Genomic DNA, 18,198 nt, shown 5'->3' with positions numbered 1-18,198 from the left:
TAAATCAGTGGTTAATGTAATTCAATGTAGTGCCTGTAACCTGCAATATGTTGGGTATTTAATATGCCCTTTGAGAATCTCAGAACCAATACCAATGTTAAAAATATTTCAAATTTCTGAGAAGTACACCATGGCAATCTTGACACCTTTTTTCTTTTTTTGTTGCTGAACAGGTTAAAAAACAAAACAAGAAAAAAACTCATCGTATTTTGCTTAAACGTGAAGTGTGGTGGATCCATACGCCTCAATACTAGAAAACCATATGGCTTGAATGATGGGATGGACATAAATCTTTTCTTAACATATTTACATTGTTTTGTTATATTGTTATATTCGTGGTGATACATGCGTTCTTCACATGCTTGCTGTGTCTCTTCCCTTTCTCTCCATGTGTTTTTAATTGATGTGATTGTTTCCAATCCTGATGTACACGCCCTTTTTGAGGGCTTGTTTTGTTATAAACATCAGTTTTTAAATCAATTTGTTTCTTTAATGCATGTTTAGCCGTTTTAGCGTTTAGCAGCATTTCTTTGCACTCTTCTATTTTCCACGCCCAAATACAATTGGTACAGCTTAAAAACGATTGATACGGCTTAACGACGTATACAGCGACAACATGTGTTTAACCGCGTCAGGGATTTTTACAGCTTTAACACTGCTGCTCCAAGACACACTGGCCCGTTTTTTTTGTTTTTTTTTGCAGTTTGAAAATGTAACCTACTGAATGGACACATAGGCCCGGATTCACGTAGAACCGCGTATCTTTGTGCGGGCGTAACGTATCCTTTTTACGTTATGCCTCCGCAACTTTGACAGGCAAGTGCCGTATTCTCAAACCAAAGTTGCGGCGGCGTAGTGTAAATAGGCCCGCGTAAGCCAGCCTAATTCAAATGTGGTAGATGTGGGTGTGTGTTATGTAAATTTAATGTGACCCCACGTAAATGACGCTTTTAACGAATGGCACATGCGCCGTCCGTGAAAGTATCCCAGTGCGCATGCTCAAAATTAACCCGCAAGAAGCCAATGCTTTCGACGTGAACGTAAATGATGCCCAGCCCTATTCGCGAACGACTTGCGCAAACAACGTAAAATTTTCAGAATTCGACGCGGGAACGACGTCCATACTTAACATTGGTACGCCTCATATAGCAGGGGTAACTTTACGCCGGGAAAAGCCTAACGTAAACGGCGTATCTGTACTGCGTCGGCCGGGCGTACGTTCGTGAATTGGCGTATCTAGCTGATTTACATATTTCTAGGCGTAAATCAGCGTACACGCCCCTAGCGGCCAGCGTAAATATGCAGTTAAGATACGACGGCGGAAGAGACTTACGCCGGTCGGATCTAATACAAATCTATGCCTAACTGATTCTAAGAATCAGGTGCATAGATACTACGGCTCGGACTCAGAGTTACGACGGCGTATCTGGAGATACGCCGGCGTAACTCGTACAAGAATCTGGGCCATAGAATACCATGGAGAGGCGTTTTTAGGCTGTAAAAAAATAAAAACGCTTGACGCCCCCAAGAGCAGCTGAAAAATGTCCAGTGTGAGTCCTTGGATATATTTTTATTGGTGGTACAGCTGTTTTTGTTAAGCCTTCTGTGTGCATATTTTTAAACAGGGTTCTTAATTTTAGCCATGGTTGCATTACACAACATGTAATTCACATTTTGCATGTTATAAAACAATTATTTTCTAATGAAAATAATTATTTTTATAGCTATATTCCATGTGTATACTTTGTTACTTTTACCCCCTATAGATGTGAATTATGAATCCTGCTATACAGAAATACCTTCCACATAACAGCTTGAAATCAAATAATAAAAATACAATAGGTTGCTAACCTAGGTGTAAATAATAGATAACATTTAGATAATGTTCTATATATGGTACTTTATGGTGTGCTACTGTATAGAATGATATCAGGGATAAAAGTGTATGCCTGTGCTATATAGTGTATGAAGTGAAAGGGATGCAGGTGATGCCTGTAGACCGTGTCCAGTACTGTAATTTTTATCTTCTATGATAAGAGATGCAGATAAGTTCCACCAGCACCACACTGCACTTTGCCTGCTTCATATTATTTGAAGCTAGGTGTAATTTCAACATCATGCTATCTAGCTAGATCACACAATTTAAAATGTGTATCAAATAAATATGTGTAAAACAAATGCCCTCTGGATGGATATAGTGTGGAATGGAGTCTTTGGCGCTTATGGAAAGTAGGTGCTTATGATATTGGCAATGAAATGTATTATAGCTGACAGTAAAAAAGCAACCAGGAATAGTGTAAGAAGAGGAGTGCCATACTTTATTGGTACTTGAAGTTTTTTACTTGGTTTAAATTGATCCACAGATCCATATCATCTAAGCTGGAGGAGATTAACTACCGGTACCATATCAAAACCAGATAGCACTATACCTGAATAATCTACACTTTATATTTCCTGATGTATCGGCTCTGTGCTGGAGAGCCAGTGGATGACAGCGACCCATGCTCACATCTGGTGGCACTGCCCCATAATTTTTACAGCTTTAATACCATCTCCCAGAATTTGTTCATTTTGGGAGATGGAATTGGCCCTTACAGTGGACATTCAGGGTACTAAAATTGATTGCAGCAAACCTCTGGTCAGTCCTATTCCAATATATAGGTGAGACGATCAGCTGATACAAGTGTTCCATTATTCCACACCTGCTAAATGCGGCTAAATCCCTAATATTATCATACCTGGTGGCACCGCCCTCTTGTGACGTCACCGACCAGTGGACCCACCCCTTACCTATTTAAAAACTGTGTGTTCCTTACAGGCATAGCATTTTTTTTTTGGGGGGGGGGGTACAGCGATGGAACCGAGCAGCGGATCTACATTGGAGGATATTGTTTATTTATTTTCAATAAAGGAATTGTAAAAACTGTGTTTGTGCTTTTTTTTTAATATTGACACTTTTTTTGGTGAATGAGCAGGGGTACAATGTTCCATAATACTCATTTACATGGGGAGGAGGGGACCTGGGGGCCCCCTTGTCAAAGGAGGATTCCAGATTCCAATTTCCCCTTAAAATAAGGGGAAAATCGTGGGTGCGCGATATTCGTCGATCCCTGCGCTGTGTTCGAATGCCACCGCCGACATATACCGAGCGCAGTACACTCGGGTACACTCGGCCAGGCTCGGCTCCCCTCGCGGTCACGCCCTGTGCATTAAGATAAAAAGCCTTCTGTGTGCAGCAGCCCCCTCTAATATTTACCTGAGTTCCATCTCTATCCAGCGATGTTGCAGCAGTGTCTCGGCTGCCCGGGACTCCCCTCTTCATTGGCTGAGACAGCAGGGTGGCGCCTTTGGCTCCCGCTTCTGTCAATCAAATTCAGTCAGCCAATAAGGAGAGAAAGGGGGTGGGGCCAGGCCACAGCCTTGTGTCTGAATGGATAAATGGAGCTGCAGCTTGGCTTGGGTGCTCCATAGCAAGATACTTGCTGTGGGGGCACTCAACAGGAGGGAGGGGCCAGGAGCACTGAAGAGGGACCCGAGAAGAGGAGGATCAGGGCTGCTCTGTGCAAAACCATTTCACATGTTTGTTATTTGTAACCAAAAAATAAAGGAGACTTTACAATCAATTTAAAAAGACACAACGCTTCTCAATGAGGTTGGAAGAGAAGCGGTCTAATTGCAAACTGCATAGAGGGGTCCTTTACTGTAGAAGCAGTGAGGATGTGGAACTCCCTTGAACAGTTGGTGTCAGCTGGAAGTGTCAATAATTAAAAGAACTTTCAGATAGGCATTGTAGCAAACGCATTATACAAGGGTATGGGAAATGGTTGTTACTTAACCACTTCCCATCCCGCCCATTGTCATATGATGTCTGCAGGTGGCATCTCCGATCCTGGACAGGCGTCATATGACTTCCTCGACAGATCGTGTGTTCCTAGTATATAGGAACACTGATCGGTCTCCTCCCCTAGTTAGTCCCATCCCCCCACAGTTAGAATCACTAGGTAACACATTTAACCTCTTGATCGGCCCCTAGTGTTAACCCCTTCCCTGCCAGTGACATTTATACAGTAATCAGTGCATATTTATAGCACTGATTGCTGTATAAATGTCAATGGTTCCAAAATAGTGTCAAAAGTGTCCGATCTGTCCACCGCAATGTCACAGTCACGATAAAAATCTCAGATCACCGGCATCGCTAGTAAAAAAAATATATAATAATAAAAATTCCCTAAATCTATCCCCTATTTTGTAGGCGCTTATTGCGATTTTTTTTTTTTACCAAAAATATGTAGAAATATACATATTGGCCTAAACTGAGGTAAAAATTTGTTTTTTTTTTTGTTGCTCTTTTTTTGTTCATAGCGCAAAAAAATAAAAACCGCAGTGGTGATCAAATACCACCAAAAGAAAGCTATTTGTTTATTTGTGGGGATTTTTTTTTCATTTCATTTGGGTATAGTGTTGCATGACCGCGCAATTGTCATTCAAAATGTTACAGCACTGAAAGCTGAAAATTGGCCTGGACGGGAAGGAGGTGAAAATGCCCTGTATTGAAGTAGTTAAACACACACACAACATCACAGGTTAAACTGAATGGACTGGTGTCTTTATTCATCCTTACCAACTGCCAACGCGCTACACTTTTTCCACAACGCTGTATCCTGGCCTAGGCCAACAAGGCCCAGGCCTAGGGCAGCACTTTGCAGGGGGGCAGCACAAAAAGAGTCCCTTGCACTACACGGTTAGGCAAACTGTGTGTGTGTGTGTGTGGGGGGCAACTGTGTGTGTTGGTGGGGGGGCGCTTCTAATTTTGACTGTCCTATCATCCTGGGCCACAAACCTTACTCACTGTGCTATGTTTCTGTTGCGCCATTGGCATGGTTATATTTTCTTAGTCCTCTCAATAAAATTATCAGAAATTTGTGCTTAAAGTAGAACTATAATCAACACTTTTTTTTTCATTTTTGATAGAGAAAGGGAGGGTTATAGCCCCTGTCAGTTTATTTTTTACCATCCCTGTCCAATTGCAGATATTTACCTTCACTTCCTGGCCCATAGCCAAACAGGAAGTGAGAGAAAAACTATGCAAATTAAGGGAATCCATTGCCCACCCCCAGGGCCCTCAGAACTACTGTCCCCTCCCCCAAACTGGGGTGTGGCCTTGACAGGAAGGGGTGGGTCATATTTAAATTGGGAGGTACAGAAGTTTAGTCAGGCCTAGGGCAGCACAAAACCTAAATACACTACTGCCAACTACAGTATGTAACTATAGATATGTAAGTATGATTTACCAACATCTTGTTTATGCTGGTACTCATGTATTGAGACTCACTATGATACCTCAAATATACCACCACAGAATTGTACCTTTTTTCATTGGGAATTGTAATGTTATTCTCTCCTCTATGTATAACCCATTTCTCACTGGTCGTATAATCATTGTTTTATTTTACCCCAAAAAATCTCAAAAAAAAAACGTTTATTAAATATAAAATAAAGAGATCCACAGAACTAAGAAAAACACATTTTGTTAATTGTTTGTGCTGATAATCTATGCACTATGTTTTAAAAACAAATGTCATTTTAGCCAGTATCTTCAGAAAGTCTTCCATTCTTCTGCCATCATTTGTATACCAGTATATTACACTGTTTGTTGTTCTTCTGAAATGTTAGCCTATGGGTAGCCATCCTAACTGACTTAAAGGGAACCTGTAAGCATATAAATATTGCTTGCTAATGCTGACCCTGTTTTAAAGCTGCAGGGTCCAGAGCTGTCATCTTGGTACATGCCTCAATACCTAGTAAGTCAGTGATCTGCAAAGAGGCATGCAGGACTTTTAAGACTGCATATTTTTCCATATTAGGGACTCCCAAGACTGTGAAGCCATTACAAGAACGAAAGCCTTGGAATCTGCATCATTAAAAATTATTGTGAAACCCCCATAATTCTCGTAGAATCACTTTAAGTTAAGTTGCAATCATGTAATCATTCTACATCATACATACTGTACTGTATTTCCCTGACTGTGGGCTAGATTCACGTACCTGCGCGTGTTCTTACGGCAGCGCAGCGTATCGTATTTACGCTACGCCCCCGTAACTTACAGGAGCAAGTGCAGTATTCACAAAGCACTTGCTCCGTAAGTTGCGGCAGGGTAGCGTAAATGGAGCCGGCTTAAGCGCGCGTAATTCAAATGTGGAAGGGGGCGTGTTTTATGTAAATCTATGATGACCTGACGTGATTGACGTTTTGTATGGACGGCGCATGCGCCATCCGTGTACATATCCCAGTGTGCATTGCTCCCAAGTACGTCGCAACGACATATTGGTTTCGACGTGAACGTAAATTACGTCCAGCCCTATTCGCGAACGACTTACGCAAACGGCGTAAAAAATTAAAATTTCGAAGCGGGAACAACGTCCATACTTAACATTGGCTGCGCCTCCTAATAGCAGGAACAACCTTACGCCGAAAAAGCCTAACGTAAACGACGTAAATAAATTGTGCCGGCCGTACGTACGTTTGTGAATCGGCGTATCTAGGTTATTTTGCATATTCTCCGCCGAAAACAACGGAAGTGCCCCTAGCGGCCAACGTAATATTGCACATAATTATACGCCGCCGCATTCAAGTTACGTCGGCGGAGGAAGCCTATTTTTTGAGCGTATCTGCCTTTGAGAATCGGCGTAACGATACACTGGCGCAAATTTGAAATTACGGCGACGTATCTGGAGATACCCCTCCGTAATAGCTACCTGAATCTAGCCCTATGTTGGCAATAGGTATTGTAATTCTTCAGTTAATCATTCCACATTTAAGTACAGTTCATCATTTGTTAAGTGGTGAGTACAGATCTATGGTGCCACTGTAATTGGTGGGCTTGGTGAAAGGTTGATGTTCCTAAGGGAGATTTTTTGTGACACGCCATTTGATATCTTCCAGCATTAGCTTGCTTTGCAATTTTTGGCATTTAGTCACACAACTTCTCCGAGCTGCAAAGAAATCTGGGCCTGGAAGACTTCCGTCTGTTTAATGCAGTGATCACAAGCCGGAATGGGGAGCAGGTAGCTTTATAATGCCCCGCATGTATCACTGATGGTGGGTCCCACTCTGGTAAATGTCTGAATAGCGATCATCAGTAAAACAATTCTTATTAGTATTGTCTCAGCTCAATCTGTCTAGCTCAATCCTCCCCGTCACATACCAACAGTGTCTATTTTGTAAAATGTCTATTTTTTCAAAGGGTAATGCATGTTCTGTTCAAATAAATAACACTTTAAAATGTGAACACTCCAAAAAAGTACAGACTTATTTTTTTATTTGGCAAATACTCAAACACACAGATAATGCAACTGGAAGTAGCAGAGCCCATTGCGATTTTTTTAGATTAATTCAAAATGCTCCAGAACTACATTGTAATGCATAGCATGCACATACCCTTAGGGCTCTTTCACACGGAGCGGACCGTTTCTGGGTCCGCTCCGTGTGTCTCCGTCGGCTCAGCGGGGATCCCCGTTGAGCTGTCGGCGGATAGGGCGGTCCCCACACACAGTGCAGGGACCGCCCTGTCTCAGCTCCGCTCTGCCCTATGGGGAACCGGATGCAGACGGACCGTCTGTCCGTCTGCATCAGTTCCGTTCCGCCGGACGGAAGAAAAATAGGGTTTTCTTCCGTCCGAAAACCGGATCCCAACGGACGCGGACGTTAGCGGATGCTCCATCCGCTAACGGACGCGATCCCATAGGGATGTATTATAAGTCTGTTAACGGACTTGTAATAACGGACAGGCGGAGCGGACGTCTGAGAGGGGCCTTATGCTAGCCATTCTCATATTCAGTTTTCTAGCAATTTAAATCATTAACAAGCTTTAGATTACACAAATATTTTGGACTGATCAGGGTAACCTAGCTCTATTTTTGCCATATAATTATAAATGTAAATATATAAATTGTTGGTGGTGAGTAGCCTTCATCTGTGCTGTTTTTTTTCTTGATCAAAAGCTGGATGAAATTAGCTGACATTGTTAGAAAATCACCCTGTATATTATGCTTTAATTTACAATTTTTTTTAATTGGAAATATAAACTGTGTTGTTGTTAGATATTGGAAATGGAATTTTGTGAAAAAATTTACTTTGTAGGCATGAATAAAATGATAAAAACAAATTATAATCACAAGATATCACATATACACATGATGCATCTAATAAATATAAAAAATAGAAACAATATACAAATACATTTATTAGATGCATAATGTGTATATGTGATATCTTGTGATTATTACAATTTGTTATCATTTTATTCGTGCCTACAAAGTCAATTTGTTCACAAAATTCCAATTCCAATTACTATAATGCCGCGTACACACGGTCGTTTTTTGTGATGAAATAAAACAACGTTTTTAAAAACGTCATTTAAAATGATCGTGTGTGGGCTTCACATCGTTTTTTGTCTTAAAAAAAACGACCAAAAAAAAATTCGAACATGCTTCACTTTTTTATGTAGTTTTTCAAAATGTCGTTTTTTGTGTCATAAAAAATGATCGTGTGTGGGCTAAAACAACGTTTTAAACAACGTTTTAAACCCGCGCATGCTCAGAAGCAAGTTATGAGACGGGAGCTTGAATGGAACAGAGTGCCGTCGTACGTGTTGTACGTAACCGCGCTTTGCTAGAGCATTTTGAAAAAACGATGGTGTGTGGGCAACGTCGTCTTTAAAAAAAAAAAAATCATGATAAAAAACGACTGCGTGTACTCGGCATTAGGATGTGGCACTTCGTTAACTAGGGTGTTGATTACCACCCAAGGGCACCTGTAATCATTTCATAACTTGTTGTTAGATATGACCATTATAGTACTTAAATGTACGTGAAAAATATCTGAATTCCACTGAAGAGTAACTCTATCTTTTGTCCAAAAACAGGTAGCATACGACTAACTCTGATATATCCTACAAGGTGGAGTGTCCTAAGGTTCCCAGTGAATTGAAGTCTGTCCACTAGGAAAAATTCCCAGGTATCTCATTAGGGACATCTGCTCTTATCTAGGACAGAGTGTAGTAGTTGGTTTGCTATGCTGTGTCACAAGCTCTGCACTTAGCTGAGCTTTCTGCACTACAAAACCTCTCAATACAGAACAGAAGCAGGTTGGAATGTGGAATACAAATTGCTAAAATCCTTGTAATTTGTTTAGCAGACCTGGTGGAGAGGAAAGGTCCTTTTTATTGAAACAGAATTTTATATGGAGAAATGAAACAACAATGTTCTACATCTTTTATGCTCTGGGACTAATAACAATAAATAGAATTCATTTAATTATTTCACTGGAAAGAAAATAATATACCTGTAAGTCATTATTGAGAATAGATAAAATGCTATATTAAAAAATCCTTTCTACAAGGTAAGCCTTCTCTTTTATTGTCATGAAGAGAACACCAAATTGGCAAAATAAGGCAAAAAGCATACATATATTGCAAAATCAGGTTTCTGTTCAGCTTTAAGGATTCCCGACGGTAAAAAGTCTGCCAGGAAACCCGAGGGGAAAACCGAGAACTTTTTCCCCCTACACACTACCGGGTTTCCCAACAGAAAAACTGCCATGAGAGCTTTGGTCGGGAATCCCGGCCGGGTGTATGCTCCATTTACCATAGGAAAACTGCTGGGTTAAAAAAGCTGGTTCTCTTTTTTTCCCGGTAGTTTTCCTGTCGAGAAAATTGCGATGGAGCATACACACGGCCAGTTTTCCCAGCCAAAAGCTCTCATGGCAGCCTCGTGTGTACGAGGCTTTTGATTTTTGCTTTTTTTTTTTTAAATAGCAACCACATTTAACAATGTAATTTTAAATATATACATAGAAAGAGTTTGACTTCCTTACCTGGCCCCATCCATCCTGTGGTTTATCCATCCTGTTTTCAATTCTGCCCATTTCCAGTGGGTGGTTAAGTGTATGATGGGTATACAGAAAGCTGGCGTTTAGCAAGTAAGGCCCAGGACTGACACAGTACAATAGTCATGGGATGCTGACAGAGGGAATGTGTACCCAGGAATGTTGCTGATCACAGAGCCGCTTTTATTAGGCAGAAGCGAAACACGGGTTTGTGAGCAGAGCCTGTATCGGGAAACTTCAGGAGAGCCGGAGAGGAAGCTGGGGGCCAGACAGATTTTATTTAAAAAATCCTTACATGTCCTCTAAACTGATCATATGGTATGGTACAAATAAGAAAATAATCAATTAAAAAAACTATATCGTAGTATTTGCACCGTAGTTTGTGTAACATTGACTGTACACATACACATTATAACTGACAAATAAAATACTCAGCTGCCCAACTCATATAATATGAGTAGATCTAATTGTAATGTGGTCACATACTAAAAGTGTTGCCATCAGATGCATGTTCAATAAAGCTAAAACGTGTGACTCAGACAGTAACAGTATAATAGAAATTACATTTAGGTGGACTTACTGTACTGTATACTGTATAGTATATGGATCTACAGTATTTTGCCGATATGAGTTTGTTGGATTATTAGTGCACATTAAAATTGGGTTTGGCGATAAAGAAAAAAACTGCTACTTGGAATTAAACTTAAAGTGGTTATAAACCTCTGACATAAAGAAGGAAAAAGCATATCCTTCTATAGTGTGTACTTGCTTCTATTAAATTTCTCTGCTTTCTGCATGATAGCTAAACAAGAAAGACCACTTCTGTACCACATCCAGAATTGCATAGGTCTAACAAAAGGCAGAGACTGATAAGACAAATGGGATTATGCTTAACATTAAAAGTCATAAACACCTCATTATTACATCTTATAAAATCCAGATATATGAGCATGATTCTAAAAATAGCATTTAAGTTACTCTTCTGCAAATTTTCCTTATCACTCACAGAATAAAATGTCAATTATCATACACAAATATCATGTGGCCTTGTGGTGATGGACCCTCTTAAGTCAGGCATGCTCAACCCATGGCCCGCAGAGCCATCTGATGTTCCCCCTGGGAGTACCTGGTGGTCCAATACTAGAGAACCCCCCCCCCCCCCCCTGAGAGGTAGTTGGGGAGGGTTTGGGGGTTTTCCCCCATTAAGAGCCCAAGAGAGATAGAAAGCTGAGATTGAGTACCTAGTAGGGAGAGAGACAGAGAATGACACCCGTGCATGAGAAGTAGGGATGAGCCGAACACCCCCGCGTTCGGTTCGCACCAGAACGTTCGAACAGACCGAACGTTCGCGCAAACATTTAGAACCCCATTGAAGTCTATGGGACTCAAACGTTCGAATTCAAAAGTGTTAATTTTAAAGCCCAATATTCAAGTTATTGTTGGAAAACGTCTTTGAGAACCTGGTCTTGCCCCAGGGAACATGTATCAATGTAAAAAAAAGTTTTAAAAACTGTATTTTTTTCTGGAGCAGCGATTTTAATGATGCTTAAAGTAAAAAAAAAAAAAAAAAAAAATTAATTTAAATATCGTACCTGCTGGGTGTCTATAGTAGTGGCATGTGTTTAGAAATGTAAACAGCACAAGTGCAGTAAACACCAAGTACGTTTAGGTGCAAACTAAACAGCACAAGTGCAGTAAACACCAAGTACGTTTAGGTGCAAACTAAACAGCACAAGTGCAGTAACACCAAGTAAGTTTTGGTGCAAACTAAACAGCACAAGTGCAGTAACACCAAGTACGTTTAGGTGCAAACTAAACAGCACAAGTGCAGTAAACACCAAGTACTTTTAGGTGCAAACTAAACAGCACAAGAGCACTAACACCAAGTACGTTTAGGTGCAAACTAAACAGCACAAGTGCAGTAACACCAAGTACGTTTAGGTGCAAACTAAACAGCACACGTGCAGTAACAGCAACTGCGTTTATGGGCAAATAAACAGCACACGTGCAGTAACAGCAACTGCGTTTATGTGCAATTAAACAGCACATGTGCAGTAACAGCAACTATGTTTATGTGCAAATAAATAGCACACGTGCAGTAACAGCAACTGTGTTTATGGGCAAATAAACAGCACACATGCAGTAACAGCAACTGCGTTTATGTGCAATTAAACAGCACACGTGCAGTAACAGCAACTACGTTTATGGGCAAATAAACAGCACACGTGCAGTAACACTGAGTACGTTTAGGTGTAAACTAAACAGCACACAGGCAATACAACACGTTAGAACACTGCAGCTAGCACAATCTACTGCCTGACAAATAGGAATAGCTAATCTAGCTAAGCTATACAGTGTATAAATATATGTACAACTCCTAGGATGTATATATATCCACTACACACTGTAAATTAAGCTAAACTGACTAGCCTGCCTGCTCTATCTATCTATCTGGTAGAAAAGACACTGTCTCTCTCTCTCTGACTGACTGATCTGCTCTCATTAACAACCACAACACACTACACGTGGCCACCTTGCAGGCAGCCTTTTATAGTGTGGGGCGTGTGCTAAAGCCCTGAGCCATAATTGGCCAAAGCCACCCTGGTTTTGGCCAATTATGGCTCTCCGTTTTCTGTGCGCTGTGATTGGCCAAGCATGCGGGTCATAGGGCATGCTTGGCCAATCATCAGCGCGCAATGCCGCAGTGAATTATGGTCAATTGCGCGTCACTCGAATTTGGCACGAACGACCCGTTTTGTTCGAATTTCGTCTAATGTACGAACAGACGATGTTCGAGTCGAACATACGTTTGAGTCGAACACAAAGCTCATCCCTAATGAGGAGCAGAAGGAGGCCTTCTAACATCATCAGGATGTAAAGTTATCTGAACCTGTGGTTTACCCGAAGACACCAGCACTGGAGCATGCCTCCAAAGGACTAGCATCTACACAAAAGTGGCTATGAAAGACTTTAATTGTTGGACTTCACCTTTACAGGTATGCTGTAGAAGCACACAGCCTGTACATAGGATTATGGACATAACCTTGCATTTGTATGTTGGACTTTGTAATGTTTGTTTTTGCACCTTTTCTAAGTAAAGTATTGAAACATCGTTCTTGCCTGGTCTGAAGTTACTAAAGAGGTGTATTGTAAGTAACCGGCATGCAAGTAGTTCACTGAATGGCTCTTAACACATTGTGGTATGAAGACATTGGTGTGGAGTAGGGTGAAGACACCAGTGGTTACCTAGGGTAATGGAAGTTTAACAAGCAGCCTGTCGGTAGTGTGTACCTGTTATAGGTGGAACGCCTCTAGTAGCGAGAGAAATGTTGTTGGCACTTCTTTCCAGCAGCAGTCTGTCTCCCAGAGCAGATTCGTGCCACAGAGATTCCTATCCTGTACAGAGGTGCAGAGGTTCAAGTGTTAAGTGCATGGGTGGAGCCTGCTTATAGTGCACAACAGGGCCCACTCCACTACTAGGGAGTAGAAAAAGCTTGACAAGTGGATGTGGACATTGGCTCAGCCTGTCACCCCTAATTGCAGGTTATAGAGAAGGCATACATTGTCACGGGAAACTGATCGTTGACTGGGGAGCAGTTGCAGTGCAAGTATACATGGTGTATGTTTATCTCTAACAGTAGATGTCTGCGTTAAGGTCGAGTATTCCCCATGGCAGCCTCAGCTTTGTCCCAGGGCATTGAGGAAGACAGCACAAAGCAAAGGTACTCCATGTGTTTACTACACATGGAGTACCTTTGCTTTGTGCTGTCTTCCTCCCCCCTGTACAAGGTAGCCCAGAAGAATGGTTGCCTGGGATAGGCCTGTCATGTGACCCTTGCTTGGCTCCCAACAAGGGGGGAAACATAGGGGACCTGACAAACAACCACTACCCTACCCTTACAAACTCATCAAGTGGCCTTAAAGTATAACTAAACACAATTTTTTTTTTAGTTCTGGATAGAATTAAGAGAGCTTTGAACACCTGTCAAGATGTTACTGTTGTCTGTGCCCTCCTCTTTATTTTTCCTATTTACTGTTATCACTGAGAGTGGAAGTGATAGAAAATGCTAAACTTTGGGTTGTCATCAGAACAGGAATACAGAATGGAAATCATCCCTAGTCCCTTTAGCTGCTGAGGCACCAGCCAAAGGTGTACACATGCCGCTACAGGAATTAAACCCCCTGTTGCTTTGGTGGGTGCTTCTGCTTGACAATCGTGACTCATTTAAGTAAATGGGGCCATTCTGCAAGCACCCCGAAACGGTATGCTTCTGCAGGGTTCAAGTGGTTAAAGCAGGTGGTCAGAAAGCAACACAACGGGCTAAATAGCCCTTAAACTTATACCACAAAAATGGATATCAAATTTTCCAGCAACAATAGCTCAATGGTCCGGAGCAATTAATCTTAATCTAAGACGGGAGGAATTGACATATAAATATAGGAGAAGTCCTAAAAAAAATGAAAATTTGGTCTTGGTGGCTAGTCTCCAACTTGTTTGAGCAATCAGTTGAGCATACCAATGACATTGAGGAGAGTTAATAACGAGATAGATCTCTAGAGGGGGATAACTGTAAAAGTCTTGCCATCAGATACTGTAGCTATAAGCCATTAAGTCATAGCAATGAACTATGCATGCATCATACATGCTAGGGGGAGTACAACTGGGGGGATCTGTAGTGGAGAAGGATCTGGGGGTCTTGGTAGATCATAAGCTCAATAATAACATGCAATGCCAAGCTGCGGTTTCCAAAGCAAGCAAAGTCCTTTCTTGTATTAAGAGAGGTATGGACTCCAGAGAGAGAGATATAATTTTGCCCCTGTACAAATCATTAGTAAGACCTCATCTGGAATATGCAGTTCAGTTTTGGGCCCCAGTTCTCAAAAAGGTTATCGGAGAACTGGAGAAAGTGCAGAGAAGGGCAACCAAACTGATAAGAGGCATGGAGGAGCTCAGCTATGAGGAAAGATTAGAAGAACTAAATCTATTCACTCTTGAGAAGAGGAGAATAAGGGGGGATATGATCAACATGTACAAATATATAAGAGGTCCATACAGTGAACTTGGTGTTGAGTTATTCACTTTACGGTCAACACTGAGGACAAGGGGGCACTCTTTACGTCTAGAGGAAAAGAGATTTCATCTCCAAATACGGAAAGGTTTCTTCACAGTAAGAGCTGTGAAAATATGGAACAGACTCCCTCCAGAGGTGGTTCGGGCCAGCTCAGTAGATTGCTTCAAGAAAGGCCTGGATACTTTCCTAAATGTACATAAAATAACTGAGTACTAAGATTTATAGGTAAAGTTGATCCAGGGTAAATCCGATTGCCTCTCAGGGGATCAGGAAGGAATTTTTTCCCCTGCTGTAGCAAATTGGATCATGCTCTGCTGGGGTTTTTTGCCTTCCTCTGGATCAACTGTGGGTATGGAGTTGGGTGTATAGGATTGTACTGTGTTTTTTATTTTGTTTTTTTGTTTTTTTGTGGTTGAACTGGATGGACATGTTTTTTTTTTCAACCTGACTAACTATGTAACTATGTAACTTTAATACAGGGCATTTATACACCTTCCTGCCCAGACCAATTTCAAGCTTTCAGCGCTATCACATTATAAATGACCATTGAGCGGTTATGCTACACTGTACCCAAATGAAAAGTTTTATAATTGTTTCCTACAAATAGAGCTTTCTTTTGGTGGTATTTGATCATGTCTGCATTTTTTTTGTTTTTACGCTACAAATAAAAAAAGACCAAACATTTTGAAAAAAAATAGTTTTTCTTAGTTTCTGTTACAAAACTTTGTAAATAAGTAAGTTTTCTCCTTCACTGATGGGCACCGATGAGGCTGCACAGCTGGACATTGATAAGGCAGTACTGATTGGCACTGATGATGAGGCACTTATAGGCGTTATTGATAAGTGGCACTAATGTGCACTGATATACAGCACTGATGGGCACTCATAGGTGGCACTGATGGGCATCAAAGGTGGCACTGATGGGCACAAGTAGGTGGCACTGGAGGACACTTATAGGCGGCACTGATGGGTGGCACTGATAGATGGCACTGGCAGGCATCACTGATGGGCAAGAGTGCCATCCCTAATGAGCAATGATTGACATCTCTAGTGGGCTTACCTGGTAGTCATGGGTGGGCATCCCTGGTGGCCATGGGTGGGCATTCCTGGTGGTCCTGGGTGGGCATCCTGGGGAAAGGGCTGCACTGATAATCAATCAGCGCAGACCCCCCCCCCCCCATCAGGAGAGCAGCCGATACACTACTTTTCCTGTTTACACTGTGATTGGACACAGCTGATCACATGATAAAAAGCCTACATCAGAGGTTCTTTACCTAGATCGGAGATGCGGTGTGTCAAACTGACACACTACACCACCAATTGCCGAGTTGCGTGCCCCTGCAGGCTTATCCCGCTGGACGTCATATGATGCCCAGTCAGGATAAAAGAAACACTTTCTGGCCGTGATTTTGCTATATGGCGGGCGGGAAGTGGTTAAACTGAAGATATTGGTTAGTTTTATATTGTTGTAAACCTCATGCAGGAAGAATGTAATCATTAAATTTGATATGTTAAAAGGTCTTAAGTAATAGTCAAAATATAATCTAGAAGACACACTTATTTTTCTTTTGTGTTTTTCTTTTTTTTTTTGGTGGAAATGTTTTGTTTTGTTTTTTGTAAATTGCAAAATGTTATAAAAATGACTTGATTGAAAAAAACAACACAACGCTGCCTGCTTCAACCCCTTGTTTGCTGTACTGCACAAGGTTGTAGGCAGAGCGGCCTCATTCACTTGAATGGGTCATGCTTGGCAGGTGCTACACCCATCAGCCTTGGCATGACATATAAGTCTTGCTGTGGCTGCGACATGTGTGCACCACTAACTATGGGGCATTACTACCCCCAAAACTGCAAATATATATTAACCCTTACTGTTCTGAGCCCCTTAATTTTCTGCATTCACACTAATGTGCTGCGGTTTACCTGCACCGCTGGCTTTCCAGGGTTATGCTGCGTACACACGATCAAACATTCCGACAACAAAACTGTGGATTTCTTGCCGACGGAATATTGGCTCAAACTTGTGTTTCATACACACGGTCATACAAATGTTGTCGGAAATTCCGAACATCAAGAACACGGTCACGTACAACACTACGACGAGTCGAGAGAAATTAAGTTCAATGATTCCGAGCATGCATCAAAATGATTCTGAGCTTGCGTAGGATTTTTGTGCGTCGGACATGATAGGATGATTATAATCAGCAGAACCTTACCACATTTATTAACCTCTGGGGATAATGAGTACAACTGCACTTGTAGGGCCGGATTCAGAAAGCCCTGCGTTACTTTGTGCGGGCGTAGCGTATCTCAGATACGCTACGCCGCCGTAACCTAGTGAGGCAGGTTCTGTATTCAGAAAGAACCTGTGCCCTAAGTTAAAGCGGCGTAGCGTATGTGGTCTGGCGTAACAAATATACAAATTATGCAGGCAGTGGGCGTGTTGTATGTTAATCAAGGCTGACCCCATGTAAATGAAGTTTTTGACTTACGGCGCATGCGCCGTCCGCGAACGTATCCCAGTGCGCATGCTCCAAATTATGCCGCAAATAGTCAATGCTTTCGACGTGAACGTAACTTACGTACATCCCTATTCGCGAACGACTTACGCAAACGACGTAATAGACGAAAAATTCGATGCTGGCCCGACGTCCATACTTAACATTGGCTATGCCTCGTAGAGCAGGGGTAACTTTCCGCCGGAAAAAGCCTTTTTGAATCGGCATATCTACCTAATTTGCATATTCGACGCGGAAGTCTTGGGAAGCGCCCCTAGTGGTCAGCGTCAATATTGCACCCTAAGATCCGACGGCATAGGACACTTACGCCGCTCGTATCTAGGCAACATTGAGGCGTATCTGATTCTATGAATCATGCACCGAGATGCGACGGCCCGCATTCGGAGTTACCACGGCGTATCTGGAGATACGCCAACGTAACTCCTTTCTGAATCAGGGCCGTAGAGTGTACAGTCTATTTGCCTTCAGTAAATCCACCCCTATGTGTATCAAGATGGTGTCTTTAAAACAATAACCACCATGCTGCAAATGAAATCCAGGATCCAACCATCCACACAGTGTCATTCAGTGCTCTGTTTTAAAGGTGAACGCCGAGAACAAAAACTTTCATTTGAAGATACTGTTTTCCTCATTAGCCACAAAGAAAAAATAATCCACTTTGTGTGTACCAATAGCCTTTTGTGGACCCAAATATTACCTTGGGGGAAAGGGACAAGACAAG

At 41.8% G+C, this 18,198-nt stretch overlaps 1 protein-coding gene across 1 annotated transcript in view; it reads right to left on the bottom strand.

The window, feature by feature from the left end:
• LOC120910299 (mitotic spindle positioning) overlaps positions 1–10,011 on the bottom strand; it is a 197,625-nt gene extending 187,614 nt beyond the window's left edge. The window contains exon 1 of the mRNA XM_040322091.1: positions 9,875–10,011. The gene's annotated coding sequence lies outside the window, so the exon portion shown is untranslated. The remainder of the gene's footprint in view (positions 1–9,874) is intronic.
• Positions 10,012–18,198: the final 8,187 nt, after the last annotated feature.

The sequence above is a fragment of the Rana temporaria genome, chromosome 1 (genome assembly GCF_905171775.1).
Source record: "Rana temporaria chromosome 1, aRanTem1.1, whole genome shotgun sequence".
Lineage (NCBI taxonomy): Eukaryota > Metazoa > Chordata > Amphibia > Anura > Ranidae > Rana > Rana temporaria.
This window is presented reverse-complemented; position numbering and strand designations above follow the sequence as displayed.